Source organism: Mesoplodon bidens (genome assembly GCF_964165515.1).
Source record: "Mesoplodon bidens genome assembly, chromosome: 7".
NCBI classification, from domain to species: domain Eukaryota; kingdom Metazoa; phylum Chordata; class Mammalia; order Artiodactyla; family Ziphiidae; genus Mesoplodon; species Mesoplodon bidens.
In genome coordinates, this window is record NC_138164.1 from 106,302,591 (window position 1) to 106,315,959 (window position 13,369).

At 51.4% G+C, this 13,369-nt stretch overlaps 1 protein-coding gene across 2 annotated transcripts in view; it reads right to left on the reverse strand.

Moving 5' to 3' along the window:
* The window catches only part of VPS37C (VPS37C subunit of ESCRT-I), a 29,807-nt gene that overhangs the window by 8,250 nt on the left and 8,188 nt on the right, over positions 1-13,369 (reverse strand). The window lies entirely within an intron of this gene.

Genomic DNA, 13,369 nt, shown 5'->3' on the forward strand with positions numbered 1-13,369 from the left:
AATACACCCACCCTCCACATGGGGGCTTTGCTGGCTTTAACATCACAGGCTCAGGAGCCTCCCTGCCGGTTATGTTTAGCGTGCACCAAACCACCTTGGGTTTCCCTCAAGCATTCTCTGCAACAGCCATCCACTCCACGTGCCACAAAAACAGACTGTCAGGACTTCCCTGGTGGTGCAGTGGTTAAGAATCCGCCTGCCAACGCAGGGGACACAGGTTCGAACCCTGGTCCAGGAAGATCCCACATGCCACGGAGCAACTAAGCCCGTGCGCCACAACTACTGATCCTGCGCTCTAGAGCCCGCGAGCCACAACTACTGAAGCCTGCGTGCCTAGAGCCCGTGCTCCGCAACAAGAGAAGCCACCTCAATGAGAAGCCCGTACACCGCAATGAAGAGTAGCCCCCACCCGCCACAACTAGAGAAAGGCCCGCGCGCAGCGATGAAGACCTGATGCAGCCAAAAATAAATAAATAAATTTATTAAGACAAACAAACAGTCACGTGCATGCCCTCGTCAGAGAAGGACAAAAAAAATCACCACCAAGTTGGCCCTACAGCCACCAGAAGGAAAAGAAATCGACCGACCTGAATGGGGCGCCTGCTTTGACAGAAGACCTGGTTTCAGCGGTCCTCTCCCTGTCGCTCTGCCCAGAGGAACATCGATTGATGTCTGTGTGACACAGGGGTCACAACCAGGCCCCAGGACGGAGCCCCAGCGAGAAGAGGAAGCACCAGGACTCGCTTCCCTTCTGCTGACAGGATCCTCTCCTTTCATCTGTTTTTATCTTTTCTAGACATGCGTCTTATAGTCCTCATTTCTCATTACAGAGGCTCTGTCAATCTTCCGAAGATGCCAACACTACAGAAACCCAGAGCCCCCCAGCCCTGGCGCCAGGGCTCAGCGGGAGTGACGACTGGGCCGAGGGGCCCCATGGAATCGAGGCCCAGGGTTATGGCTGTGCAGCCAGAGGTGAGCTCCAGGCCTGCTTCCTCGTCTGGACTAGTAAGGGGAGGCATCTCCCAGGGCGGCAGAAGATGAAGGAGAAACCAATAAACAGAGACCACAGGACCCCATTTGTCAGGAAGACCCGGGTTTACCCCTCATGTCCCGGTGTAGCTATAAAAGGTGCCCCTTTTCACGATCAAAAGTGTCCCAGGACTTCCCTGGCGGTCCAGTGGTTAAGACTCCTCGCTTCCACTGCTGGGGGTGTGAGTTCAATCCCTGGTTGGGGAACTAAGATCTCACCTACCGCATGGCATGGCCAAAAAAAAAAAAAAAAAAAAGTGTCCCGGTTTAGACAACAAATTCCATGGTCACCCTACTGATAAAGAGCTACCCAAACAGGGTCACCCCCACTTTCTGTTACCTACTGAGGGTTGAATGTTGCCCCCCAACCTCCAAGACAAGGAATGCCAAGCTTCGATGGGCACCTAAGCCTGGGGGGACACTTGCTGAGAATGCAGGTGCCCCAGCCCCACCCTCAGAGCCCTGTGTCATAGGCCAGAGTCGGGCCCAGAAATCCAGAAGCTCTCCAAGAGATGCTGATGCAGCTGATCCGGGGCCGGATTCTGCGAAAGATGACAGCTCGTTGCTAGTCAGGTGAAACGGAGGCCACTGGTTACTGAGCCTCACAGCGTGAGTTTTACACGCGCTGTCTCTCCTACTCCTGCAAGGGGGCAGCACTGTCCCACTGGCAGGTGGGGATCAGAAAGGTTACAAATGGCAGAGTCAAAATTCTGCACTCTGTCTACACCTCACTCTGCTGCTCCCAAAACCCTTGGGCTAAAGGTTGGGGCAGAGGCACAGCAGACCGCAGGGGCCTGGGGAAGGAGCAGAAATGGGGAGGCCCACCCTATTACACTGCAAACCCAGTGAGTCCACCACGAGTTGGACACGCAAGAGGAACGGAGAAACATTCTGAAGATCTGGAACGTCAGGGGCCTGGACTCGATCAGACTCACCTCATCTGAGTCCTGGGCCCTGCCACTTGCCATTGTGGGGCCCTGCACAGTGGACCCACCCTGAGCCTCAGGCTCCTCATCTGTAAAATGGGTTAATGCCACGGTCAACACAGGCAAAGCTCTGGCCAGCGTGAGGCCTGGCCTAGAACAAATGCTGGCAAAAGGCTCCAACACCACAGAAGTCACTGATTTGTTACTGAGGCCTCCAACACAGCCCAAACTTGCTGGGCCTCAACGGCACCCATCCTGGCTCCACCCAGAGTGGGATCTGCCACAGAAGGGTGTCTGCTCCTTCCCACAGTCAGGGCTGAGCACAGAGGTACCCCTGGACTGAGGATGGAAGCTCCAGGGTGGGCAGCTGGCTGGCCGCACACAAACAGCACCGTCAGCAGTGCCATCCGCGAGGGCCCTGGGAGGTCCAGATGTGCCCACCACACACCCAGTGGGAGAGCCCCACGTAGAGACGCAGTTCCCCAGGACGGGCCCCAACTCTCCCCAACCACTTACCACATCCATGCTCGATGAGACCACCTTTAAGGCAGTGTAGCCTCAAGAGCCAATGGCACACCTTTTGGTCTCAGGACACCTATCACTCCTAACATTACGGAGGACCCCAAAGAGTTTTCATTTCTGTGGATTTTAGCTATTGATACATGTATCGAAATTAAAAGTGAGAGATTTTTAAAACACAATATGAAAGCACACACACTAGCCATCAGAAGGATGTCATGTCGTGAACCCTCTGAAAACTCCCCTGTGTACTCACTTGAGAAAGAGAGTAAAAAGGAAAAAACGTCTTAGGTTGTGGAAACTGTTCTGACCTCATAGGTGGCCAGACAGGGTCTCAGAGATAACCCCCCCAGGGGTCCCTGGAACACACTTTGAGAACCACTGGCCTAGATGTTAGGAGAATGGACTCTGGAGCCAGACTGCCTGGATTTGAAGCCTGGTTCTGCCACTCACTAGGTGTGTTATTTAATCTGTTTGTGCCTCAGTTTCTCCACCTGTAAAACGGCAGTACCTGGAACGTAGTGAGCACTACGTAGGTCTTTGCCGTTACCAGGACCCTCAAACCCACGTTACACAGTGAGTCTCGCTATTATCCAACCTCACAGACGAGGCTCTGAGAGGTGCCCAAGGTCACCAGGCCAGGAAGTAGCAGTGCCTTAACTAGTCCAGGAAGCTTCTCACCTTCCTTCCTTCCTTTCTTTCTTTCCGGTTTTATTGAGATATAATTGACACACAGCACTGTATAAGTTTACAGGGTACAGCATAATGATTTGACTTACATACATCATGAAATGATGACCATCCATCATCTCCTACAGATATAAAATTTTAAAAATAGGAAAAAAATTTGTGTGTGTGATGAGAACTCTTAGGATCTTCTCTCAACAACTTTCATATATAACACACAGTGCTAATTATACTTATCATGTTGCCTCCGTAAATTACATTTTTATAAGTAAAAACCTATTAAATTGTTATAAATTATATTTATCATGATCTATTTATCATCCCTAGTACTTACTTATCTTATAATGGGAAGTCTGTGCTTTGTGTCTGCCTTCATCCAATTCCCCCTCCCCCACCCCCCTGCCTCTAGTAACCACGAATCTCTTTTTCTACGAGTTTATTTGTATGTTTGTTTGTTTTTGAATATAGTTGACCTACAACACTGTTAGTCCTATTACACAACATAGTAATTCATTTCCGTGCATTTCAAAAAGATCAACAGGGTAAGTCTAGTTACACTCAGTCACCATACAAAGATATTACTTAGTTATTGACTATATTCCCCACACTGTACATCTTATACTCGTTGACTCATTTATTTTGCAACTGCAAGTCTGTACCTCTTATTCTCCCTCACCTATGTCTCTCCTCCCTGCAACACACCCCCGCCTCTGGTAACCACCTGTTTGTTCTCCGTATCTATGTCTCTGTTTCTGTTTTGCTATGCTTGTTCATTTGTTTTTTAGATTCCGCACGTAAGTGAAATCATACAGTACTTGTCTTTCTCTGCCTGACTTAGTTCACTCAGCATAATAATTTAATTTAATTTTTAGTGAAGTTTTCCTCTTTACTGAGCTACCTGTGTCCAGCAAGCTTAGCATCTGTCATCCTCTTGCCCCCTCCTCTCTGAGGGCACTCAGGTGGGTGTAGCCTCATCTGACAGAGGAAAAGCAGAGACCCCGGAGAGGAAGGGATTTGTCAACGAGTCCCTGCAGAGGCAGGACGAGAATCGGGGGCTCAATCCCCCTGTGCCGTTTCTACCGAGTCTCCGCCAGGACCCCACACGCACTACCCTTCGGGTGCCTACGGCCTGACATTGAGCGCCACCAGGTGAGGCCACCACAGTGTCCAGGCTGACCAGCAGAACGTGGGGGCTACAGTCTGGAGAGGACAACCCAAGCTCGGCCACCCGCACGGGGAGATCCATACGACGAGCACACCTGCCACGTCAGGCTTCGAGCAGACCAGGAGAGCCGCGCTGCATGCCGGCCGAGGAGGGGAGAGGCCGAGGGCGTCTATGCTGGGCCTCTCAGCCCAGAAGGCCCAGGGAGCTCATCTGACTGCACAGGAGGTGCTGATGTAGGACCCACCCTGCAGCCCCCTGAGGGGCCTGGCTTCCCTGACGGGCTTGCCTTCACAAGTCATTCCCCCCCACTAAAGGGAAACGTTTTGATTAAAGTCACCAAAACAAAACCTTTATAAAACTTTCAAGTATTGTACAACATACTGAACTGTTGTACTAATGGGGCTGACCAAAGGGTAGTACTGATGCCTCTGTGCGTCCGGTGTGCACGTCCACCCTTCTTGACCTTGTAGTGCATGTGGGCGTTCGCAGGTGAGTCTGTGAAGACAATGCTGCCAAGCCTTCCCCCCGGGCCTGAGAGTCCCAGGTCACACGAAGTCCCTGATGTTGCTAAAACCTGTGTGAGGCTGCTGCTTCCACAAGGACAGGGGCAGCGGCAAGGATCTAACTCATCAAAGTCTGGTCATAAGTCACTGTAGATATTTAGCAAGAAAGGAGACTTTCCTGTGTTCAATAAAGAATGGTGGCCAATCGAGAAATAAGCAAGCAAGGGAGCACCCCAGGCGATTCCAGGGTGTGCTGAAGTGTGTGACCCCCTGTACCACTACACACGGCCCCCCGAGATGCCCTCCCCTCCAACCACCAGCCCAAATGATAACGTTCCTCTGCCAGCTGAAGCCCCACACCTGGTTCTGTTTGATGGCTTTAAACTCCTGGTGGTGGGACTTCCCTGGTGGTCCAGTGGTTAAGAATCGGTCTTGCAATGCAGGGGATGACAGTTCGATCCCTGGTCCGGGAACTAAGATCCCACATGCCGCGGGGCAACTAAGCCCGTGCACCACAATGAAAGATCCCACGAGCCGCAATGAAGACCCCACACAGCCAAAAAATAAATAAATACATAAATATTTTTTTTAAAAAAAAGAAAGAAAGAAAGAAAGAAAAGAAACAAACTGTTGCTTAGAAAAAAATTAACTCCTCGTGGCAAAAATCCCTGAAACATCTATCTACCTGGTGATCTGGATAATCACGTCTTTTAGACAGCGAGAACTCACCCCAAACGGGCAAGGAACGAAACCCACAGCTCCCCTAATTAGACCACGATCTCCCTGGATCAGGCCCCCTGGCCAGGGAAGAGGATTCCATTCTGCTGGTATGCGCCAAAGCCTTGAACCTGGCATTCCTCACCCTTCGGGGATGACTATCTCTGCCATTCCCTGATTGGGAAAGAGGGCTACTCTCAAAATACAGGAAGAATAAAGACCATCTCAGCCCTCTGGTCATAAAAAGCCTCTCTCCTGTGTCAATCCCCTTTCATTGCAGACTTCAAAGCAGGCCATGCATGTCTGAAATGCCTCAAGAACTTCAGGTATGAAATACCTTCATTTCATGCAGGTCATTAGAATGAACTCTCAAGATCAGCCTGCATATTCCGAAGTCCTCGATACTACTGGAAGCGGACCTCTTCCCATATAGCGAGTTTTCAGGTGAAATGTACTCGGCCATAGTGGGATGTGGGCTGTAGTGCTTTTCTTCTTATTCCACCTTTTCTGGTTTCTAACTCAACATCCCTCTCAATTCTACGATGCCCATTTCACAGCTGGTGAAATTAAGGTAGAGTGGCATGTAACTTGCCTATGGAGACAAGACAAGCCAGAGCTGGGAGCCCTGACCCGGCCCGCTGCTCCTTCCACCAGGCTCTGCCCACCCAGCCGCCTCCACTCACACCACTCCACAAGAGGCTGCTGGCATGTGGAAGAGCCACACGTCCCCATTTCTTCTAGAACAGGTGTGCTCAGGATCCCGCACCCAAATGTGCCCCAATTTTCCTTACTTGTCAAATGGGACCCTGATGGTCCCACAGCTCAAAGCCCTTTGCAAACTCTCCCATTAATTTATATAATCAGCCTAGTAAGTAAAGTGAACACAGGGCATAATCACCCCTACTTCAGAGATGAAATGAAAGCCAGAGACAAACAGTAAGGGTATTGCCCAAGGTCCTATAAACGGCTGTATTGCCCAAGGTCCTACAAACTGTCGGGGCCAAACCACCGGAGGCCAGCGTCCCTTCCCATCTCCGGTATTTTGATTTCACAAACGACACAGGGGAGCGATGAGGGTAGAGTTTAGTTATAAGGTCATCCAAGATGCAGAGATTACAAGCCCGGGCAAGTCACCGGTCACCTGGGCCCTCCTCGGCGCCTGCCTCCCGGGTGCAGGTGGTTCACATCTGTGCCCGCTGAAAACATCTCAGGCCCGAGGAGCGGGCAAGTCCCATCTTACGAGATTCGTCACAGCACCGTCCACCCCTAGAAGGTACCGGTGCCTTTCTTTCAGAAGTCCACGGACATCACCTGGTCCTGGGTCACCCAAGGATGAGGCCTGAGGCTGAGAGCAACAAGCACTTCTCATAGTTTGAAAAACAGGTTGGGGGGCTGGGGGCGGTGAGAACAGGACAATATTCTGCCCAAGGCCCAGAAAGCAGGTGCTCCCAAAGTCTGGGCATCTGTTGCCGTCAGTGTCCTGCTTCTGGATCATCCAAGGTGGCAGAAAAAATCCAAACCAGAGCTTCTCAAAGTGGCCACGACCACCAGGGATGCCACCAAGTATAGAGAACTGGGGGGTTACTGCGAAGCTATTTAGGGGCGCAGAGTCCATACACTTTTGTTTCTGGAGGCCTGACAAGTCCAACGACCTCAGCCCTGGGCACTCAGGCCCTGAGCTGGATCCCCTCCCAGTTACCACGGTGCCCAGGTTACCACACCTTCTCGGGTGGTACCCGGGGTCTGCCCCAGGGGAGAAGAGTTCAAGTGAGGAGGAGAGGCAAGCCCCTTGAAGGCAAGGAGAATTCTCGTTCACCTTTGTATTTCCAGGGCCCGGCAGAGGCCGGCACACAGACAGTGCAGGGTAATGCTTGCAGAAAAACAGCCAGAGGCAGGGAGAAAACCAGGCAGTCAGCTGGTGGGCGAGACACAGGGATATGAGGACGGGGTTGCTTCTACTTTTCCAGCCTTCATTCATTTCTTCCTGCTTCACTGAATAAACATTTACTGAGCAATTACTATATACCAAGAACAGGGCAAGGCCCCAGATAAAGGGAGGAAGGATAAATAGGAGCAGAGGGATGGAAATAAATATCTACTGCCTTCTTACACTGTGCCAGATGCAGCCTTATGTAAACACTGATGTTAGCTCTCTAGGAACCCAGTTTGGTTTTAAAAAATGAAACACTTCACAACAAATCATGGTGAATCCAGGTGAGAGCAGAGTGAGAAGTGGGGAGGTGGTCAGCTCTGAGGGCTGGGGGCGTGAGAAGCCCACAGGTCCTCGTCGCTGGAGCCATTCGTCCTGGGACAGGAATCAGAAGGTCGGGGGCAGGCGGCAGCCGGGCCGTCGTGGGAGCTACTGCAGATGCTCAAGGCCATAGACGGGGTGAGGAGGGCTGAGAAGGGAAGGCAGCTGCACGGCATGCACAGGTATAGAGACAGCAGCTCTTTGCGGGGCGACACCACCCACTCTAAGGAGATGAGACCGGGAGGAGGTGGGAAACGAGCAGGTGTGAATCTGCATTCCCTCCACCAAGAAGAGAAAATGCATCACCGTTTCCTCACTAACAACCCCTGGGGAAAAAACTTTTTCTTTCTTTTTTTTTTTAATTAATTTTTACTGGCGTATAGTTGCTTTACAATGTTGTTAGTTTCTGCTGTACAGCAAAGCGAATCAGTTATACATAGACACATATCCCCTCTTTTTTAGATTTCCTTCCCATTTCTTTTTCTTTTCCTTTCCTTTCTTTCCTTCTTTCTCTTCTTTCTTTTCTTCCTTCCTTCCTTCCTACCTTTCTTTTGTCTCCTCTGCAGCTTTCACCTCCACAGAGGTCACAAACCCAGATGCCTACACAGGCCAGGCAGGCATGTCAGACACCGTGTCTCCTGAAAGCACAGGCTCCAGCCCAGCTCAGGCACCTCCTGCAGGTAGGAGGGTGGGTTCAGCGTTGCCAGACCTGCCGGGTCTCCGAGAGAGGCTAGAAATCCAGATCACTGTGACATCGCCCCGCTTGTAGATTTCAGTAACCAATTCAAAGTTGTAACAAACACAGGGTGGGCTGTGCTTTGTCACCTGAAATCAACACCATACCCTCCATGAGAGACACATGTGAGGAGGAGAGATTCTACAGGAGGGGTGGGGGCAGGGGAGAGGGGAGGTGACAGACATTTCTCAGGTGTCCTGGAGCCCACCTTCTGTCACAGAACACTGTGCGGGGGTTGACATAGCTAGAGCAGCGCCAGCCAGAACCAAGGAGGCAGTTTCCAGGTGCAGCCCCTGGGCCTTGGGAAGCCACACACCACTGGGAGGGGACGCAAAGTCTCCAGCCACTGGCCCCTGCTGCTTGCGTCTCTTGGCCTCGACTTCTTTCCACTACTCTATCTTGACGAAATCGAGCTCCACACACCTCGGACACGACGAACACGATCTAGTGGAAGATAGTGAGGCCCAGAGGCGACTACTCTACCCCTAGTGGATCCAGGCCAGAGCGGTGCCATTCCTTACCCGCTCCCCGAGGGGGAGGCTGCAGAATGTCCCGGTGGGGAGAGGATGCTGGCGAGCGCTCACCTCTGGACAGCCCCCAAGATCTGAACTCAACAGGTGGAAAAGAAAGCAAGGTACTGATGGCTCTTGCTCAACAGGGATCTATCCCGGGACTGTTCAGCTCAACAACAAATAGTTTCAACTGATACCAGATCCTATGCAAGGATAAACTCAGAAAAAAAAAAAAAAGAAAAAAAAAGAAAAAAGAAAGTCAAGACTGAAAGCAAAACTCAGCATTTTCTAAGTGTGAGGGTGCTCAGATCAGAGTTAAGGTGTGCCAGTCGTACAGATGCCTTGCAGCGCCCCTTGTCCCTTGCTTCTGCCTAAACAATTAGTGCCAGCTCTCTCCTGGCTGGGCGCAGAGTAGAAACGCACAGAACTTGAGGACTGACGCCCTGGGTTTGCGTTTTGGCTCCTCAGCTTTTTAGCTGTGTGACCTTGATCAAGTCCCTTAACTTCAGTTTCCTCATCGGGAAAATGGGCACCATGATTATAATCCCACCTTGGGGATCGCATGTGTGCCTGGGACGAGCAAACGGCCCTGAGAGAGCTCTGCAAGCTCCTGCGCCCTAAACAAGTATTAATTTATTCTGCCTCCTGGAGGGGGGGCGCAATCCGATGATTAGAGGTGACTCCTGACACCCCCCGGGCTCAATATTGAGTCAAGCAAAATGACCGCTACCACTGAACCATGACACAGAACTGTGACCGAGCCAGGCGCTTCCGTTCTCCTGACTCTGCCAGGAGCCAATGCACCGGCTCCAATTACTCCCCTCCTCTCCGTTACCAGCCAACCTTTCCTTGCCAGCTACTTCAAGCCTGAAATCACACTGCAAGGAGAGTTGCAAAGGCCTTTGGTTTCTTGTAAGTTTCCCACATCTCCCTATGGTAGCATAAGAAGCTGTTACCATAGCAACCTGCACAGTTCAATCTGCACATGTTATACGGAACTGGCCCCATCCCACCCCTCTTGTCAGAAACACCTGTGGTTGCCTCAGAAACCTTTCTAAGCCTGCTGCTTAATGAGGAAATACGTGTTGACCTGATCTATTTTTCTTTCCCCAGGATGATTCCAGCCACGCGATCAAGTAACCAGGCCTTCAGTCACCTAACTTCCCACAGGAGTTGATAAAAGCAAGCCAACCATCATGCGCTTCTTACCTGGCCCAAAACACCGTCGAATTAACCTGCCCCAACCATCTGAAAAGTTGATGTGTATGCTCCAGAAGGGAGACTTCTTTAGTTTTCATTCTTTCTAAGGAATTTCTGGGGTTGGGATTGGAGTCGGAGCCCTCTCCATAGCCCCCAGTGCTGAACAGTTAAGACAGTGTGAAAAGCAGTGGAAAGAGTTCAGGGCTTGAGAGCCCAATATTCTGGATTCAAACCCCAGCGTGACCTTTTACTGGCTACATGCATGGCCTTGGGCAAGTTATTCAGCCTCCTCATTCTGCTTCTTATTGGTAGAATGGGACTAACTCTACCAACCTCATGGGCCGGTTATGAGGACTTAACAAGAAATAAACATGAGACCTTCTGGAGGTGCTAGGAAAACCACCAAGCAAACGCTAGGTAGCATCAATTCTTACATTCTCACACCTTTTTAAAACTTATTGTTGTAAAATGCTGCCTGACAACCCTGCCAGGCACCCAGTTAGGCTCGTGGGGGAGGACTCTGAAAGAACAGGTCCCAGAGGGAAGCAAACGGTGTGGCTTTCTGAAACGGGCTCCAGACCAATCTGAACAAAGGTCCACAAATATAAAGGGGGCCCATCTACGGGAGGGATGTACAATCTCTCAGGACAAGGTTTTTGGAAGGAAAGTATCATCTTTACATTGATATTTACATGAGCGAATCCTCCTCGAGTTCATCTGACACCTCTTTTCCCAGAGGCAGGCCCCCAAGTGAGAAGACCCAGGAATGATGAGCTGTTTACTGGGCCAAGTGCAGGGGGCACTCTCATCACCTTTTTTCTCCTCAAACTAGACTCCCCTCCCAACCTCCACTCCCATCAGCACCCTCAAGCTTCTCACCCTAACTTCTAACTCTCCAGGCCATCTTCCTCACCTCTGACGTCCACCACCAGGTTTTATCTAGTCGTTGTTCCAATGTCTTTTAGGTGCATCCATCCCGGCCCTTCCACAAAGTCCAAGTGGGTCTTCCCACCTCTAATACGCCAGGCACCTCTGGATTCATTTCTTTTTAAAACACTGCTTCCAACTCCCTCCAACCTTCCCCGAAGCTAGCCATCTCTTCCCTCCCTCCCTCCCTCTTCTGCTTATCTCCCCGCACCCTGACCCTCCAGCTGGGAGCCATCTAAGCACAGCCTGCCATGCTGTCAGGACGTGCCGCCGACATCCTCTTTTCCCACTTGCCTGGTGTGCCCACTCCTGTTGTTTTCCGAAACTTTTTCACACCCCCAGCGCACGGAACAGATCACAGAGGCCATGCTCTGGGCGAAGGGGTAGGGGAGAGCCCTACTCTCCCAGCTCGGTCTCCCCCTTGACCTCAAGGGGGCCCCCGGAGGCACCTTGCCAGAAGGCAGCTGGAAAACCACTGCCCTAACCCCTCACCTCTGCAAATCCCAACGCTCCCCTCGCCCCACCCCCTGCCCAAGCCCCCCTCGTCCAGCAGCGATGCCTCACCAGCAGGGCAAAGAGGGAGGGAAGGAGGGCTCTGCGCAGTAGATGCTACGTGTACTCACAGAGCACAGGGCAGGACGAGTCTTTGGGAGACGAAGCAAGAAAGGGCAGAGGCAGCTTACTTAATCTCTCCATACATCGGTCTCTTCGGTAACAGAGGACTTTTATAAGGACGAAAAGAGTTAGTGCCCAGGAAGTCTAACGCCCGGCTCTCAGGCTGGGCTCAATAAAGGGTCATGATTCTCATCACCGTGGCTAAGCTCACACACTCAGCCCATTCCTACCTCTGCAACTCAAGCCCTTCCCACGTGGACACTAAGGAGAGAAAACTTAAGATTCCTCCAGAGACCACATCAGTCAACAGAGCGATGGAACTCAGATGGCTGGATATAACTCTGGTCAACAGCATTCAGCTTCAATCAAGACGACGGCCAAGAAACAGGTCATCTAACAAGCAGCCTGTTCCTGAAACTTCCTGACAGTAAAACACAACCCAGCCACTTAGAGAAGCATCCTCATTGTCTGGTCCCTGGCTCTGACTTGAAAAGAAAACCATCCTAAGCTTCTTCCCACTGAACTTCCATCCGTTTCTCCTCCATCCCAGCTGTTGAGATGACTCAGAAGGGATCTCACACTGTAGCTGTCAGTCCTTCACCCCACCCCACACTTTCTAATCTGCAGATCAAGCTGACCAAATAGGTTCAACCATCCTTAAGGAAGGATCAAGATTAAGGTCAAGCCAAAGACACGCTCAGGACAAATAACAGGAGTCTGTACGGGGTCACTCAAGCGTGTCTGTTCAAAATCCGAGATGATGAGACTCTATTTTCTCGCGGATCTGGGGCCATCCTAGGCTAGTATAAAGTGGGGGCAGCTCCGGACCCTACCCCTGCCAGCGATGTCTGACCCTATGAACTTCTGGCTCCAGCAGAGGCAGGCAGGTGTGTTGGGGGCAACAGTGTAGCCACAGAAAAAGAGAAACCAGGCCCGAGCCTCCTCAAATCTACTGTGGACTCAGGCAGGAATCTATACAAAGGCTATCGTCAGACAGGTTAGAGGTGGCAATGCCGGACCAGCGGCCGCACTCAGCTCTGGACTCGTTTCCACCCTGGTGCAGAACGTCCACCACAAGCCAGCCTCCCCAGCAGCTGCCTGCCTGGTTCTCGCAGACTCAGCCCTCTCCAGCCCTCTTCCACATCCCCCAGTAATCTCCAGAGAACGCAGTCGATCAGAGCTCTTGCACCCTGCTGAAAACTTTTTTTTTTTAAACCCAGTGTTTGGGACTTCCCTGGCGGTCCAGTGGTTAAGAATCCACCTTCCAATGCAGGGGACACGGGTTCAATTCCTGGTCGGGGAACTAAGATCCCACATGCCGCCGGGCAACGAAGCCCACACATTGCAACTGAGCTCACATGCCTCAACTACAGAGCCTATGTGCTCTGGAGCCCACGCACCAAAACTAAAGAGGAGCCCGCGCGCCCCAACGAAGAGCCCATGCCGCAACGAAAGATCCCGCGTGCTGCAACTAAGACCTGATGAAGCAAAAAAAAAAAAAAAAAAACACAAAAACAAACAAACAAACAAAAAACCAGTGTTTAGGATCATGTTCAAAATCTTGTGCTCCTTGGTTTGGCCT